The following is a 19061-nucleotide window of genomic DNA, read 5'->3' as shown; positions in this document are numbered from 1 at the left end:
CATAGCTAATCTAACAGGGGTGAGGTGGTATCTCATTGTAGTTTTGATTTGCATTTCCCTAATAACTAATGAAGCTGAGCATTTTTTCATATATCTGTTGGCCATTTGTATCTCTTCCTGGGAGAAGTGTCTATTCATGTCTTCTTCCCATTTTTTTATTGGATTGTTTGTTTGTTTGTTGTTGAGTTTTATGAGTTCTTTGTAAATTTTGGAAATTAGGCCCTTATCTGAGCTGTTGTTTGAAAATATCATTTCCCATTTAGTTGGCTGTCTGTTTATTTTTATATCAGTTTCTCTTGCTGAGCAAAAACTTTTTATTCTGATGTAGTCCCATTCATTTATCTTTGCCTTCACTTCTCTTGCCATCTTCACTTCTTTATGCCAAGTTCATAAAATGTTCTTTAAAACCCAGGTCCATGAGTTTAGTACCTATGTCTTCTTCTATGTACTTTATTGTTTCAGGTCTTATATTTAGGTCTTTGATCCATTTTGAATTAATTTTAGTACACGGGGACAGGCTGTAGTTGAGTTTCATTCTTTTGCATGTGGCTTTCCAGTTTTCCCAACACCATTTGTTGAAGAGGCTTTCTTTTCTCCATTGTGTGTTGTTGGCCCCTTTATCAAAGATTATTTGACCATATATATGTGGTTTTATTTCTGGGCTTTCTATTCTGTTCCATTGGTCTGAGTGTCTATTTTTCTGCCAATACCATGCTGTTTTGATTATTGTGGCCCTATAATATAGTTTAAAGTCAGGTATTGTAATGCCCCCAGCTTCATTCTTTTTCTTTAGGATTGTTTTGGCTATTCGGGGTTTTTTATAGTTCCATATAAATCTGATGATTTTTTGTTCCATTTCTTTAAAAAATCTCATAGGAATTTTGATGGGAATTGCATTAAATTTGTATATTGCTTTGGGTAATATGGCCATTTTGATTATATTTATTCTTCCTATCCAAGAACAAGGAATATTTTTCCATCTCATTGTATCTTTTTCGATTTCCCTTAACAATGCTTTGTAATTTTCATTATATAGGTCCTTTACATTCTTTGTTATGTTTATTCCTAGGTATTTTATTTTTTTTGTTGCAATCGTGAAGGGGATTATTTTTTTGAGTTCGTTTTCTAATATTTCATTGTTGGCATAGAGAAAGGCTATAGACTTCTGTATGTTAATTTTGTATCCTGCGACCTTACTGTATTGGTTTATTGTTTCTAATAATCTTTTTGTGGAGTCCTTCGGGTTTTCGATGTATAGGATCATATCATCAGCAAAAAGTGATACCTTTACTTCTTCTTTTCCAATATGGATGCCTTTTATTTCTTTGTCTTGTCTGATTGCTCTGGCCAGAACTTCTAGCACCACGTTAAATAAGAGTGGAGAGAGTGGACAACCCTGTCTTGTTCCTGATTTAAGGGGGAAAGCCTTCAGTTTAGTGCCATTTAATATGATGTTAGCTGATGGTTTATCATATATGGCCTTTATCATGTTGAGATATTTTCCTTCTATACCCATTTTGTTGAGAGTCTTAAACATAAAATTGTGTTGTATTTTATCAAAAGCCTTTTCTGCATCTATTGATAAGATCATGTGGTTTTTGTTCTTTGTTTTGTTGATATGGTGTATTACGTTAACCGTTTTGCGTATGTTGAACCATCCTTGAGATTCTGGGATGAATCCCACTTGATCATGATGTATTATTTTTTTAATATGTTGTTGTATTCGGTTTGCCAGTATTTTGTTTAGAATTTTAGCATCTGTATTCATTAGAGATATTGGTCTGTAGTTTTCTTTCTTTGTGCCATCCTTGCCAGGTTTTGGTATGAGGGTTATGTTGGCCTCATAAAATGTGTTCGGAAGTATTGCTTCTTCTTCAATTTTTTGGAAGACTTTGAGTAGAATAGGAACCAAGTCTTCTTTGAATGTTTGATAGAATTCACTAGTATAACCGTCTGGGCCTGGACTTTTATTTTTGGGGAGGTTTTTAATAGTTTTTTCTATTTCCTCCCTGCTGATTGGTCTGTTTAAGCTTTCTGCTTCTTCATGACTCAGTCTAGGAAGGTTGTATTGTTCTAGGAATTTATCCATTTCATCTAGATTGTTGTATTTGGTGGCATATAATTTTTCATAGTATTCTACAATAATTCTTTGTATATCTATGATGTCTGTGGTGGTCTCTCCTCTTTCATTTTGGATTTTATTTATTTGAGTCCTGTGCCTTTTTTCCTTGGTGAGTCTTGCCAAGGGTTTGTCAATTTTGTTGACCTTTTCAAAGAACCAGCTCCTTGTTTTATTGATTTTTTCTATAGTTTTTCTGTTCTCTATTTCATTTATTTCTGCTCTGATTTTTATTATCTCCTTTCTTTGGCTGGTTTTGGGTTGTCTTTGTTCTTCTTTTTCTAGTTCCTTAAGGTGTGAAGTTAAGTGGTTTACTTCGGCTCTCTCTTGTTTGTTCATATAGGCCTGAAGTGATATGAACTTTCCTCTTATTACTGCTTTTGCTGCATCCCAGAGATTCTGATATGTCGTATTTTCATTTTCATTTGTCTGTATGTATCTTTTGATCTCTGCGCTTATTTCTTCTTTGACCCATTCATTTTTTAGAAGTATGTTGTTTAGTTTCCACATTTTTGTGGGTTTTTCCCCCTCTTTTTTGCAGTTGAATTCTAGTTTCAAGGCTTTATGATCAGAAAATATGCTTGGTACAATTTCAATTTTTCTAAATTTGCTGATATTGTCTTTGTGGCCCAACATATGGTCAATTCTTGAGAATGTTCCATGTACACTAGAGAAAAATGTATACTCTGTCGCTTTGGGATGAAGTGTCCTGTAGATGTCTATCATATCCAGGTGTTCTAGTATTTCGTTCAAGTCCACTATATCTTTATTGATTCTCTGTTTGGATGACCGATCTAGAGCCGTCAGTGGAGTATTGAGGTCTCCAAGTATGATTGTATTTTTGTTAGTTTTTGTTTTAAGGTCAATAGGTAGCTGTCTTATATATTTTGGTGCTCCTTGGTTTGGTGCATATATATTAAGGATTGTTATGTCTTCTTGATTCAGTGTCCCCTTAATCATTATGAAGTGACCATTTTTGTCTCTGAGTACTTTTTCTGTCTTGTAGTCAGCATTATCAGATATGAGTATTGCTACACCTGCTTTTTTTTGGGTGTTGTTTGCTTGGAGTATTGTTTTCCAGCCTTTCACTTTGAATTTGTTTTTATCCTTGTTGCTTAGATGTGTTTCTTGTAGGCAGCATATAGTTGGATTTTCTTTTTTAATCCATTCTGCTACTCTGTGTCTTTTTATTGGTAAGTTTAATCCATTTACATTTAGTGTAATTATTGACACTTGTGGGTTCCCTACTGCCATTTTATAAATTGCTTTCTGTTAGTTTTGTATCTAGTTTGATTCTTCTCTTTTGTTTTTCTATCATTTGTTTCTGTTTGTTTGTGTTCCATACTTCTTTCCTCTGTTGCTACCTTTTTTAAGTCATGTTTTTTTGTGGTGGTTTTTTCTAGGGTGGTTACCATTAAGTAATGAAAAGGGTACCTACCATATTCATTGTAGTACCCTATCTTATAAGTATTTCTGCACTTCATCGTCCTTTGCTACTGTTAATCTCCATTCTCTCCCCCCCCTTTTTTTTTTCCTTTGTTGTCACAGTTTAAGTTTGGTTTTATTGTGTTCTTGGTGGAGCTGTTACTTGTGGTGTTGTTTTCTTTTGTTCTTTGAATCTGGTTGGAAAACCCCCTTTAGTATTTCCTGGAGTGGGGGCTTTCTGTTGATAAATTCTCTCATTTTTTCTGTATTTGTGAATGTTTTTATATCTCCTTCATACTTGAAGGATAGCTTTGATGGGTATAGTATTCTTGGCTGAAAGTTCCTCTCTTTCAGGGCTTTAAATATTGGGGTCCACTCTCTTCTAGCTTGTAGAGTTTCTGCTGAGAAATCTGATGATAATCTAATAGGCCTTCCTTTATATGTTGTACTCTTCTTTTCCCTGGCTGCCTTGAGAATTTTTTCTTTGTCATTGGTTTGTGTCATCTTTATTATGATGTGCCTTGGAGTGGGTTTGTTGGGGTTAAGAAAACTCGGTGTTCTGTTTGCTTCTTGAATTTGAGGCTTTAGTTCTTTCCACAGGCTTGGGAAGTTCTCGTCTATTATTTGTTTGAGTATATTCTCCATTCCATTTTCTTTCTCTTCTCCCTCTGATATACCTATTATTCTTATGTTATTCTTTCTGATGGAGTCAGATAATTCCTGTAGGGCTTTCTCGTTTTTTATTATTTTTGAGTCTCTTTCTTCTTCTCTCTGTTGTGCCTCAAGTTGTTTGTCTTCTATTTCACTAATCCTATCTTCAATCTGGGTTGTTCTGCTAGCTAAGCTTGTTACCTCGTTTTTCAGTTCGTGAATTGAGTTTTTCATTTCTGTTTGATTTGTTTTTATAGTTTCAATTTCCTTGGTAATATATTCTTTGTGTTCATTGAGTTGTTTTCTGATCTCCCTATATTGCCTTTCCATGTTTTCTTGTATATCTCTGAGTATTTTTAAGATTTCTATTTTAAATTCTCTGTCATTTAGCTCCAAGGCTTCCAATATGTTAAGTCTTTTCTCCATAGATTTTTCCACATCTATTTGTGTTACCTCTCTTTCTTTTGTATCCATAATATTCGATTTCCTCTTTCTTATTGGCATCTGAGGGTGGTCTTGTTGATAGCACTAATTAGAATTAATAAAGAGTAAAAAGTAAAAAACAAAAAAAAACAAAAAAACAAACAAACAAAAAAAAAAAAAAAAAAAAAAGGGTAAAACACCACACAAAAAAAAGCAGTAATAATTTATTATTTCCCCCCCTTTTTTTTTTCTTTGTTCTCCTTCCCTCCTCTCCCCTCCTCAGGGAAATATCGTGCCTATAATGGAGGGCCTGGTTTGCGGTGAAGAGTTCAAGGGGGCAAAAAATAAAAAAATAAATAAAAAAAAAAAAAAAAAAAGGAAGAAAATCTTAGACAAGCATAAGTTGATCTCCCTGCGGGTGACGGTCAACCAAGAGATATAATGAGAGGGACAAGAGGGAACCAGAAAAAAGGACAAAAAAAGGAATAATCAATAAGAAAAAATAAAAATAATAAGTAAAAATACGTTGTATTAAGTGGAGCAAAGACCAAATACAATGGAGACCTTGGGTTGGGAGGACCCAAAATGCCACAAAAACAAACCAACCAGAAAAAAACAAAAACAAAACCGAAAAAGAAAAACAAAGCCAAAAAAAAACCTTGAGTCCCAAATTAACTAATTTGTTCGTGATTGAGGATTAAATGGGAGGAAAGTAAAACGAGAAAAGAAAAAACGAATAGAAAGGAAAAAATAAGAAAAAGAGAAAAACGAAGGAAGAAATAAAAAAGGAAGAGAAAAAGACAAAATAAGGCAAAAAAAACAAAAGAGGAGAGAGTGAGAATTAAGTGTCCTGGAGTATAACCCCAAAGGAGGGTGAGGATGAAGAAGAGAAATAAAATGTAACACTTATGGGTAGTGTAGTTCAAGAAAAGGGAAGCATAAGATGGGCAGAGAATAGAAGGACTGAGGTGGAGGAAATAAAGGCAATAACATAGAAGGAACAAACAACAACAACAACAACAAAAAAAAAACAACAACAACAAAAAAAAAACCAACAAACAGTGGAACAAGCTGCAAAGTCTGTGGATTTTTCCTGATTTTGAGATGTCAACCTCTTCCTCCTTCTCCTCTCTCCCTCTTCCCGGTCGGCGGCTCTGCACCCCAGGCCCTGCCCCTGCGCCACACCCAGGCAGGGACTTGCAGTTGATGGGGTTCTATGGCCTTGTCACACAATTGGCTTTAGTCTTGTTGGTAGTCAAGGCCTGCCGACGTCTGCAGGGTCTAACGACGAGAGAGTTCGCCTTCGTGGATTCTATCTCCCAGTCCCCCCCTCCCGAACCAGCAGCCTGGCGATCCAGCCACAAGGCTGCCACTGCTTCTGCCTGGGGAGTAAGAGACTCAAAGAGCTGGGAAATCCCCACTCTATCCCCACTCAGTGCAAGGCTCTGGGAAGGGCTCTGACAGTCAGGGCCTCCAGTGTAATCAGGCGGGGGTGGGAGTCAATTGTTGTCGAGGTGATTGTTCAGCGCCTAGCATTCCGTTGGACCTCTCAACCCAGGCTTTCCACTCTTTGTAGCCTGTTTTGTCCGGTAAGAAGAGGCACTAGTCTCTGCTTGCGACTAGTGTAGTATAGATCTTATTATCTGCCAAGTCCTTCTTGTTAGCGTTTATCCCTGAATATGGAGGCTCTATCAATCAGAAGTTGCCCCCGCCCCTTTAGCGAGAGGCACCAAAAAATATCACGCCTCTTGTCTTGGGTCGGTGAACTGAGAGAGATCTTATCAATTAGAACCGAGGGTGCGCAGATTTCACGGGTTAAGTTAATTTTAGTAATTGGGTTGCAGCTGTGCTCCCGAAGGTATTTCAGGCTGCCTGCGCGCGCCCCTCCCCCAACGCTTGATTGTTAGCTTGAATGGCTGGGTGAGGTGCCCCGCCCGCGGAGAGAATCTCCCAAGTAGGGAATACTGCCCTGGGGCCTCTCCCGCTCCCCGTGCGCGGGCCGCTGGGAACGTTAGCGGTGCTCGGTCTGCAATGCTCGGTCTGCAACCGGACCGGGAGCGCGCCAGCGGCTGCTTGCCGCTCGCCCTGCAACCGACCTGGGCGCTGCTAGTGGCGGCTGGCGGCGGCTTCCGAGTGCGGGATGACTTACCACAGGCGCACTTTCTCGCGGCTTGAATGAACGTCCCTGCGGTAGCTTCCTCCACACCCTCGTCTCTCAGATTCGAGTGATAACAGTCCTTTTGCTTTCAGTTTGCTCCGAAGATAAATTTTCCTGTTTCTAGTTGATAAATTTGTTGTGATTTGGGGGAGATCTGTCGGACGCGCTGCTCACGGCGCCATTTCCGTGACGTCACCTCGATCCTTGTTTGTCTTATGTCCCTCTGGATCCCCCATGCCTAGTACAAATTTTGACATACAGTAGGTACTCAATTAATATTACTGAACTATCAATTGATGTTCAAATACAAATTCTATCACTTAGAACTTTCTGCCTTTAATAAGTTAATTAACCAAAGCCTTGATCTATAATACTAGTACCTTTTTCATAGAGATTTTGTTGCAGTTAAATAGTGCTTAGCACATAGTGAGCACTTACAAATATTAGCTGCTCGTGGTTGCTGGGTCTGTGCCACCTGTGGCCTTTTTCAGAGAAATTTGTGACTAGAAGGTAATTTCAAACCTGACATTTTGTATATGTACTTGGTTTACTTAGAGAAGAATTCCGATTGTTTTTAAATGATACCAAAATTCCCACTGCCTGTTTTTCTATCAGTGTTTCTAACTGTAGCTTTTCTTTTCAACATTTCCTAAAGTTGCTCTATGAGATCTGACAGTTTAGTTGATCGATAGGTTGTTACAAAGTTAATGGATATGTTGCTTTTAAAGGGCAGTGGTTTACTGTTCTAAAGAGTATAGCTTGTCTAAATTGGTTTGTTATAACTTTGTAAACTTAGGTCAACAACAAGTTATACCAGTTGCGCAGTTACAAGATCACATCAAATTTACCACCCTGAGCTGTTAACTATCCAGACACTATAAAATACTTCACGGTAGAAAAATTCAGAAAAACTGATTTCCACATGGGCTAACTGTTGAAAAGCCTAGATAATGTTTTTTTGGTTTTTATTGTTTGTTTGTTTTTTCTGCAAAAGACAAACAAACCAGAAATAACATATAAAAATACCTGATAAATATAATCGAGGAATAAGAGATAAGCAAATATAATACTTACAAAATAAGAGTATACTATACCTTCTTCTTTGATATAATTAGGAATTTGAAAATATTGAAAACATTAAATGCTTTTGTGTTTTATCAAGTTCTTATTCTAAAACACTAAATTATACATAATATTTGAATAGACATTCAAATATGAAATAAAATTCTAATTAGTAGAAAACTACCTCAAAAAAGTAGCAGACACAGAATTTTTCAACTATGTGCTATTATTTTAAACTATTGAATAAAATAATTTAATATTATTTAATCGGCTGTAATGGATATAAAAGGATAGACCTATATTTTTAATTCTGTGATCCTAGCAAAATCCTGATAACAAAATTTGATAAATTAAACTTCAAAAGAAAATTATAGGCAGTTTATCTTTTAAACATTTTTTTTTTACTTATTAATTTGAGAAAAAGAAAAGGCAAGAGAGATTCCCTGGCCAGTGGCTCAGTGGATAGAGAGTCAGCCTAACATATGGAGGATGTCCTGGGTTCAATTGCTGATCAGGGCACAAGGGAGAAACAACTATCTGCTTCTCCCTTCTTGCCTCTCCCCCTTCTCTCACTCTTCTCCTCCCACACCAGTGGCTTGATTGGTTTGAGTGTGGCCCTGGACACTGAGAATGGCTTGGTTGGTCCCAGCACATCAGCCTCAGGTACTAAAAAATAGCTCGGTACTTGAGCATTAGCCCTAGATGATTGGGGTGCATGCAGGAGTCTATCTCCCCTTCTCTCACCTAAAGAAGAAAAGATAAGGTAAGAAAGAGAAACATTGATCTGTTCCTCTATGTCCCCTGACTGGGGATCAAACCTGCAACTTATGCATATAAGGACAATGCTCTAACTAACCAAGCTATCCAGCCAGGCTCAGGCCTGTTTGCCTGAAAAAAATAGTTACTTAAAAAGAGTGGAAAATGTTAAAATTTATATATTAAAGATTCGGTTATGCCAACCCATCAAGTTTTTCCCTAGAAATGCACAGTGATTTAACATTAGAAAAATTATTAATACATTACATCAATAGGCTAATAAGAATATACTTTAGATAATTTCAATAGATTTTTAAGAAGGCTTTTGATATCATTTAATATCCATTTCTGATTTAAATGTTAAAAAATGTTGGCAAAGCAGGGTATTTTCTTGATGCAGAGCATCTGGCTTAATTCAGCAGGTAATATCACCATATTTAATGGTGAAGTAGTAGAGGCATTTCTGTTAGCATGAGAAATTTAATGTTCATGATCATTGCTATTTAATTTTTTTCCTAAATATCCAATCAACAAAATTAGAAATGAAAAGTTAAATGAAATATTATAACTGGAGAAGTGATTACATCTTTATGTAAGACCATATGATTATATACTTGGCAAAAACAAAAAAATGAATGAGAAACTCTGAGAAATAATAACAATATTAAATAAAATTATTAGACAAAATAAATACAAATAAATCATATTTCTCATATTGCAAAACAATCAGTTAGAAGATATTAAAAATATAACATTCTAAATAGCTAAAAAATCAAAACCAAACAAACAAAAAAATCAGAGAGAAAACATTGAAGTAGCTTCCAAAAGAATTTTGGGGGCTATAGAAAGAAAGTAGCAAACTTTACAGAACGATATAATAAGAAATGATGAATTATTTCTTGATTCTTGTTGGAAACATTGTATGTTATATATATAACTTATAAAGTAATAGTCAAGAAAAGCTAAGGCTGATGTGACTGCCCTTACACTACCAGACATTAAAAAGCATTTTTAAATTATAGTAATGGGAGGACAAAAAATACAATGTACATTACTGATATAGGACATTATATAAGACTGTTATTTAAAAAGAACAGCACTTCCAATGTAAGTTAGAAAATACGATTTTGACAAAATGGTATTATAAGTAGCACCAAACATAATAGAGACAGTGGATTACAAAGGCTGGTCTGTAACAACTTTTACCAGTTTTCTCAAATCCTCATACTAATCTGGACTTCGGCAATAAACTTTGGTGGTGGTGCTGCAGCTCAAGAGTTGGATATGGGCAATAGGGGTAAACTACCCTCAGGATTAGAGTGTGTGTGTGTATGTGTGTGTGTGTGTGTGTGTGTGTGTGTGTGTGTGTGTGTGTGTGTGTGTTTAGAAGATTGTTTTATTGTTTAATTGAACAACTGAGAAGAAAAAAGAATGTTAATAAAATATGTGTGGGGTGTGAATGGGAATGATACACTGAAAACTTGTACACTCTCTCCCAGATTAAGGCAGAGAATGCTACCATGTTGGAGTTCCCCACGTACCCTCTCCATCTACCTTCATACATCCCTTCCACAGGGTTGGCATCAGCCTGAAGTTTTCAGGGCTTTCTTTTCCTTCTCAGTTTTCTTTGTATTTAAATGTAATTTTGTATTCCCGATCAATATATTACATATCTGTAAATTGTGTGTTTTATTGAACTTGTGTCCTGAGATTCACCTATGGTGTTGTATGGAATTAAAAATTGTTGCTTTTAGCTGTTCTATAGCATTCCATACTTGTTTTCCCAATTTATTTCTGTGAACAAGGCATATCTCTCCATTTATATAGTGTATTTCAATAAAATTTTATGAATCTCTCCATGAAGCTTTTATAAATGTATTTTGATAGGTTTATTCCTAGGAAATTTATATTTTTGATGCTATTATATTTTAAATCTTTTTTTTAATTTGAATTATCTGGATCAATTAGTCTTTTTGTACTTATTTTGTATGATACTACTTGTCCAAATTTGTAAGTAATAACAGTAAGTGTTATTTTTTCCCCCAAGTTTTCTTTGTTTCTTCTGTAATTTTTTTTAAAAATTTCTTTTGGATTGATATAATATCATTTTTCATTCTATGTTTTATATTTATTGGGAAATTAAATGTGATATTGTATTCTGATTAGTTACTTCAGTAATTTTAGCATGAATACCTAACACATTAAAGTCTACCTTTAACCAATAGTTATATCTACATCTGAACACTACCAGGTCCTTTAAAATGATGGAACTCCAATCACCAGATTAAAGACATATATGCTATTGATGGCATGTATTATAGATCTATTTTTCACCTCATTGCAAGAGATTATTACTCAGCACCTGATGATTTATCCACCTAGTTACCATTCTGTTTGCACATCATTCCTTTCTCTTGCATCTCAGATCTTCCATTTATGATTACTTTCTCTCTGTGACACCATTTAGAAATTCCCTGTTGAGTGTCTGTTGGTAGTAAACTCTTTCAATTTTTCTCTGAAAACTTTTTGATGTGTTATTCTTGAAATATATTTTGTTCAGCGACTACTCAAGGTATATACTTGTTTTTTCTCAACATATTGAAGATACAATTCCACGTTTTCCTTCAGTTGTTTTTTAGGCAGTCATTTCATAGGCTAATTGTCATTTCATTTTAGGTGAAATGACTTTTTTCTCTGGCTACTCTTATACTCAAGTATTGTATACTCTCATGATGCCTCTAAGTTTGGGTTTCTTTATAGTCATCCTGTTTTGGACTTTTAGGCCAGTTGACTAAGAAGATTGAATAAGATCAACTATGGAAAATTCTCAGCCATTATCTGTTACATTGTAGTTTGTTCCCCGTGTTTACTTGCTTCCGTTTGGGAACTGTTGAACTGTCTCTCTGACTTTCTCCTTTTGACTCTGTCATTATGTGCTGTAATTTCATTTTCTTTTTTACATTTGTCTTTCTGTTCATTTATTCTTCAGCTCTATGGAACTTTTCCATTATGTTTTAATTTTAGTAATTATATTTTTTTTCTTGAAGTTCTACTGTGTTTTACATCTATTTTTACACCATTTTAAAGGCTCTTTCTCCTCATACATAATTTTTAAACCTCCCACTTTATTTTGTTAAACATATAGGACAGTGGTCCCCAACCTTTTTTGGGCCATGGACAGGTTTAATGTCAGAAAATATTTTCACGGACTGGCCTTTAGGGTGGGACGGATAAATGTATCACGTCACCAAGACAAGCGTCAAGAGTGAGTCTTAGACAGATATAACAGAGGGAATCTGGTCATTTAAAAAAAAATAAAACATTGTTCAGACTTAAATATAAATAAAATAGAAATACTGTAAGTTATTTATTCTTTCCCTGTGGACCGGTACCAAATGGCCCATGGACTGGTACTGGTCCACGGCCTGGGGGTTGGGGACCACTGATATAGGACACGCTTAATTTATAATTTGCTTGATGATACCAATAGCTGGTTGGTTTTTAAGTTGTTTTTTGTATCTTATTTCCTAGCTTCTATTGGGGATTTTATTAAATCATGAATTCCAGTTCCTTGGAATTTCACCTGAGTAAATTCTTTGAAAACTTGTTTGAAGGTGGATTTCTCTAGGGATGATTTGTACTTGTTCTGTTAGTCAACTGTGAATACCACCAACTTGGAATCACTTTGAAATCTGAATTTCAGGTTCTTCATATTTTCAAAGTAGACAAAATTGCTTATAAACCATGTAAAGCAAACTATGGTTACAAATTTTCAAGGGAGTTTATTTTCTCTTCTCTCCCAGCATTAAAACCCAAGACAATGTCCTTGGGGAAGAGGGAAGGATGTGTTTATTTGCAGCTCATCGTAATAGAGATTATGCCTTTAGTGCATCAACTATATATATGGAAGGGGATCCTGGACTTTGAATCTCAAAAGCTTGATAAGCCTTGCAAACTAAAGCTTAAGTTAACCTGGGGTCAGCTTTCAGAACAGGAGCTATTTCTAGTTATTGGAGTGTGAAAATTTGTTACTTTCTAACAAATTACAGATGCATTGAAAAAGATGCTTTTAAAAGAACCAAGCATTTAAAATTATTTTTAGAGAAAGGTCTGTCAGGATCACTAGTCAACCATATGGAGGCAGAATTTCCAGGATCCATTTTTTAGAAAGGATGCTCCCTGTATCTCACATCTTCTGGATACTTGCACAATTCTTGGCTTATCTTTGGAGTATGTTTATGATTTTTGTTGTTTTTTATTTATTTTATTAGTTACCAAATATGAAGTTAAAATTTTCTTGGAAATTTGAATAAAAGCCTTATTTGGGTATCTCATTTAAAGTCTTTTAAGATATATGTAGTATTATATAAAAAATACAATATTAGTGTTGTGGAAAAGTGGGAGGAAAATTAGCTTGGGAATATACAGGTACATGATAAACCTGGAGCATCTGGAGTGCCAAGAAGTAAGGAAGTACTCAAAAAACAAAACAAAACAAAAAAACGATCTACAGTGATGAGGATATCCAAGGGACACAGGAATCAATGAAGAAGGTCCCAGTGGGCAATACTATCAATACAACAATTTGAGCAAAAATTAAGTGAAGCAGTATTGGATTATAACAGAAAGTATAAAATAAATAACCATGTACCCACACTGACACTAAAAATTTGGCAAACATGCAAATAAGTTGGGGAATAGACAACATAATTCTAAATAATCTATGTAGATATTGCCTCTTCCAGAAAGTGAAGGACTCCCAACTCCTTCAGTGTGGGCTGCACATAGTGACTGACTTCTTTCAAAAGGTGTAAGTAGGAAGGCAGGGGGACAGTAACTTAACAGTGGAGAAACCTGAGAAATACTATCCTAGCCAGGTGATCAAGGGTGACATCAATATTGATAAGGCATGTATACAGTGTAAGGTCGGTGGATAATGGGGGAAAGGTCAGACCCAGGAACTTTGGCTAGGACCGCCCACAACCAAGCATGCCAAAAGAAACTTCCCAGGAACTCTTTGGAAAAAAACGACACCTCCGTCAGCCAGTAAGATTTCACCACATCATATTAGCTCGACCACCCTAGGGACCCTTTAAATATCTCTCACGCAGATCACCCCTTGCGACTTGCCTAGCCTCTGTCCCCGGGGCTAGAGAACCTCGTCAGGCAGGTTGCACACTGTACTCAATAAAGCCTTTTATTATTCCACACTTCGTGGCTCCGGCCCCTTCCTTCTTTCTCAGAGAGAAAGAAACCTTACATTTTGGTGCTGAAACCTGAGAGGAGTTAGAAGACTGCAAGGACTGCTCCTCTTCCCTTCCCCTCCAAGAGAGAACCAGGATCTCCGACCTTCCACCCACTTTGGCGCACAGTGCGATAAGTCCCCTGCCTCCAGCCTCCCCTCAGCTCTTTCCTCTGAGACTCCCTGTCTGAAATTGTAGCTACATCAGGGACATCTTTCCGTCTGAGTGCATGTGTGCCCGTGGAGATGTCCCGAGCACATCTACTTTACCTTATCCATTCGTGGCCAGAGCTTGAGTTTTGGGACGCCAGTTCTCAATTCTGACCACTCTGAGGACTGAGGGTGGCCATGGGGGCACAGGAATCTCCCTCTCTAAAGAAGAAGAAACTGTTCTTCTCTGCTGTGGCCAGGCTACAGAACCCATGGAATTAGCCTCCTGAAGGGACTTTCGGTTTTAACACCCTCACCAATTTAACTATCGCCAAAAAAGCTGGGAGCTGGTAGGAGATCCCTTACATTTATGGCTTCTAATTATTTGCACACCCGTCCTTAATTTCTGTGCTGCCTGTTCCACCATGCAGGCCCTTTTTCTGGCCAGAGAAACCTTACCTAAAACCTCCACTCCTGATCTTTCCTTCTCTGCAGACTCCCAACTCTCTCCCCCCCTCCTGCCTGACCTCCAGGGGCGCCCCTCTCTCAGGACTTCTCTCTGGTCCTTCTGTGGACCTCTTTTGCTCGGGTCTCTTCCCTCCAAGAGCCCCCTCCCCTCCCTTCGCAAAATCCTGTTTCTTATTCACCACTACCAGTCTCTTTCTCCTCCCCTGCTGGCCAGGGGCCCCTCCCTTCTCCACTGTGTTCTTAAACCCCTCCTCCATCAGGCCATTCTCCGCCTATCTTTGGCTCTTACACTGGTTTGCAGGACACCCAACCCCAGTCTGCTTGCAGGAAGTTCTGGCCTGTCCTGCCTCTGGCTCCAGCGTTTCCTGCCGGATCAGGGTGCTGGGCTTCCCACGAGCCCCCCTCCTCTTATTCTCAACCACTAAACCCCTATCCAGAACCTGTGAACATGCATTTAAAATTTTTAATGGTCCCAACTAGTAGAAACAGGCCAAGGCTGTTCGCCAGGCCCGTATGCAGCAGAAGGTAATGCTCCAAACCCAGACTCTTGTAGGAGCCCTGAGGCCGGCACAGCAAGAGGCAAGGCACAAGAAGTGCCCGACCCAAGTCCAAGCCACAAAGAGAAATTTCACTAGCAGCTTTTTTTTTTTTTTTTTTTTTTTTGTATTTTTCTGAAGCTGGAAACGGGGAGGCAGTCAGACAGACTCCCGCATGCGCCCGACCGGGATCCACCCAGCACGCCCACCAGGGGGCAATGCTCTGCCCATCCGGGGCATCGCTCTGTCACGACCAGAGCCACTCTAGCGCCTGGGGCAGAGGCCAAGGAGCCATCCCCAGCGCCCGGGCCATCTTTGCTCCAATGGAGCCTCGGCTGCGGGAGGGGAAGAGAGAGACAGAGAGGAAGGAGAGGGGGAGGGGTGGAGAAGCAGATGGGCGCTTCTCCTGTGTGCCCTGGCCTGGAATCGAACCTGGGACTTCTGCACGCCAGGCTGACGCTCTACCACTGAGCCAACCGACCAGGGCCACTAGCAGCTTTTTTTAAGTGTGGCAAGCAGGGTCACTGGTCCTGGCAGGACCCCTACCCGCAGTTGCACACTGAGCCCTGCCCTGACTGCAAGCAGCTTGGTCACTGGTGGAGCAATTGCCCCTTTGGGCAACAGGCTTTTCCTCAGCGCCTCTATGTGGAGGACAAGCCACCCAAATGGGAGGCCAAGCCAGCCAGGTGGGCTCATCGCTCGAACTCCTAGGACACGGCTTGGATTTGGAGAACCCAGGGTATGCTGCAACTAGTGGGTAAGTCCATCTCATTTCTTATGGACACAGAGGCTACCTTCTCTGTTTTGCCATCACACTCTGGACCTCTAGTTCCCTCACGGGTCTCGGTTATGCGAATGGATGTGACCCTTCTTTTCCCCTTTTTACACCACTCCTGACGTGCAGTTTTGCCTCAAGCTTGCCTCCATACCGGACCACTGGCAATTAGAAGCACTGAACTCCATCCATCTCCAGCTCACCAAAAGGCTGGACCCTACAAATCCCCCTATTACTCCTCTTTTTAAAAAAATCCTTACAGGACCACATCTGTGAAATTTCTCAACTGACGGCCAAACAGGTGTTCCTCCTGACACCCCTCAAAGCCACCACCTTCGAATCTCCCCCTCCCCACGACAACCCTAATCAGCAGGAAGTAGCCAGATGAATAAATGGTGCCCCTATTCTATTTAACACAAAAGGTCAGAATGTAAGGTTGATGGATAATGGGGGAAAGGTCAGACCCAGGAACTTTGGCTAGGACCGCCCACAACCAGGCGAGCCAAAAGAAACTTCCCAGGAACCATTTGGAAAAAAGCAACACCTCCGTCAGCCAGTGAGATTTCACCACATCATATTAGCTCGACCCCACTTGGGGACCCTTTAAATATTCTTCACGTGGTCACCCCTTGCAACTTGCCTAGCCTCTGCCCCCAGGGCTAGGGAACCTCGTTGGGCAGGATGCTTGCTGTACTCAATAAAATCTTTTATTATTCCACACTTCGTGGCTCCAGCCCCTTCCTTCTTCCTCGGCGGGGAAAAATACCTTACATACAGTATGTGCCCTGCCCTGGATATGATGTAATGAGAATTGCACTTTAATTCTGTGGTCTTCCTACCAAAACACTCAGCAAAACTCTGGATATTTCACAAACTCAAATAACACAATGAAATAATCCCTCTGAAATAAAGTTATCTTTGCTATAAATTATCACCTAAAATTCCTATCCCCCCAATTTTATATTCTGAACATTCTTACCTCCCTGATTTTATATTTTACTCAGTCTCAGACCACAGCTCCCTCTCTCTTTAAAGAAAAAATAAAATGAAATCATTACATGGGGAAATTCCCTCAAATCATTTACCAAACATCTGCCTCTGACTTCATCTCTATCATTACTCTTACCTCTTGCATGTTGTACTCCATCCATTTATTATACATCCTTCTGTCTACCCACCCATCTAATTTCTCTAACAATGCTTTAGAGTCAAACACTTTTTGCCTTAAACTGCTAATTACCCTGTTGCTTTTCTGTATAGTCAAAAATTTCCTTTTATGAGAACAGATAAATTGGTGAGGTGCTGCCCATTAACAGACACATACATACAATCATACACACATACTCATCTCCAGCTCCCAAATTATCTGTCTCTTTCCCTACAAAAAGCAAAACTTCTTTAAAAAGTGCTCTAATTTTTTTACTTGCCACCTGTAGGGCCAGAGGCCACTGCCATTGTGGCTATGCATATGCAGGTTTTCATTGAATTTGGACAGATGGTAAAGAAACAGTGGAGCCAAAAGATGGTGGGCCATTCCTTTATTAAAGTCTTGCATCAGCGGACAAGCGAACACACAGGGAAAACACTTCGTCCTCATTCAGAGCTCCCAAAGCCCTGATGCATTCCGGTTCCACAACCTGGAGAATCTTCTCCAGTTCCTCCTGGAATCAAAGGCTCCCACCAGCCTCAGTAGGGCTCCCAAAGCCCCTCAGCTCTGGTTCTCCATCTGCTCACCTTCTCTCTCTCTGCACAAACTGGCTTCTTCAGCATTCTGCATTCTCTCTACTCTCTCTGCAAAACTGGCTGGGCCCACAAAAACCCCTGCTCCAGCAAACATTAGCAGAACAATGGCCCCTCCCAAGCAGAAAATCAATCCACATTTTGCAGTCAACTGCCCTGCTCTGAGGGCAAGCACACATGTGGCTACCCAGTGCCATTTTGTAACAATAAAAGTGAGCAAACTAAAAAAATACAAATTTTACAAACTCATTTGCCCAACATCACCTCTCAACCAACTCTCATCTGGCTTCCTTCTCATTCTTCCATTCATTAAAACCTCTCCATGGGGTCACCATTGACCTCTGTATCACTAAATCCAAAGGGCATTTTTCAATTCTCATCTTACATAATCTAGCAGAAATATTTAAAACTGTCAACGTAAAAAACTGCCAAACATGTAAGAATGTTTTATGAGTTTATTTGAGTCAAACTGTCAACAATTAGCAGAAAGCAAAATCTCAATGAATTGAGAAAATGCCAGTTTTACCACTTCATGCTAATATTAGAATTAAAGGGAAAGATGTAAGGAGGTTCCATGAAATTGATTGGTGATCGATTAGAAATGGAGGAGAAAGAAAATTGGGAAGATCTCTCAAATTGGATAAAAAGTAAAAATGTATATATTGAAACTTCTTTTACATAGGTGAGAGTAAGATATTTAACAGTTAACACAGTTAACAATTAACATGATAACAATAACAATGAGAGGGTTTGTTGGTTTCTGCTCTAGTGAGATACCTGCCCTGAGGGTGGCCGGAAAAGATTACCCTTGTATTTCAAAGACTTGTTACCAGATAAGTTATTGTAGATGCAAAAGACAACAAACAGGCTCAATTAAGGTAATAAGTATTGACCTTTGTTAAAGAAAAATACCTCCCCGAGGACAGGACTACCCACCATGAACTTCTTTTTTTGTATTTTTCTGAAGCTGGAAACGGGGAGAGACAGTCGGACAGACTCCCGCATGTGCCCGACCAGGATCCACCTGGTACACCCACCAGGGGGCGATGCTCTGCCCCTTCGGGGCATCACTCTGCCGCGACCAGAGCCACTTTAGTGCCTGGGGCAGAGGCCAAGGAGCCATCCCCAGCGCCTGGGCCATCTTTGCTCCAATGGAGCCTTGGCTGCGGGAGGGGAAGAGAGAGACAAAGAGGAAGGAGGGGGGGTGTGGAGAAGCAAATGGGCGCTTCTCCTGTGTGCCCTGGCCGGGAATCGAACCCGGGTCCCCCGCACGCCAGGCCGACGCTCTACCGTTGAGCCAACCGGCCAGGGCCCACCATGAACTTCTTTTAGTTAGAAAGTTCTTATTTTAGACCATCCTGTGTGGTTACTTTAGGTCTCTGAGTTTACAAAGCCACCATGCAGGCTTTTCCTGAGCTTGTCAGGTTTAATATGTGATCCCTATTCTGTCCACAAAACTCTAGTCAACTGTTGGGCAGATAAAATACATTATGCTCACTTTGCTAAAGATGGTGCTGCCCACATGGAAGCCTGTCGCCCAGGTGTTATTAATGTGT

This window comes from Saccopteryx leptura, chromosome 1 (genome assembly GCF_036850995.1).
Source record: "Saccopteryx leptura isolate mSacLep1 chromosome 1, mSacLep1_pri_phased_curated, whole genome shotgun sequence".
NCBI classification, from domain to species: Eukaryota; Metazoa; Chordata; class Mammalia; order Chiroptera; family Emballonuridae; genus Saccopteryx; species Saccopteryx leptura.
This window is presented reverse-complemented; position numbering follows the sequence as displayed.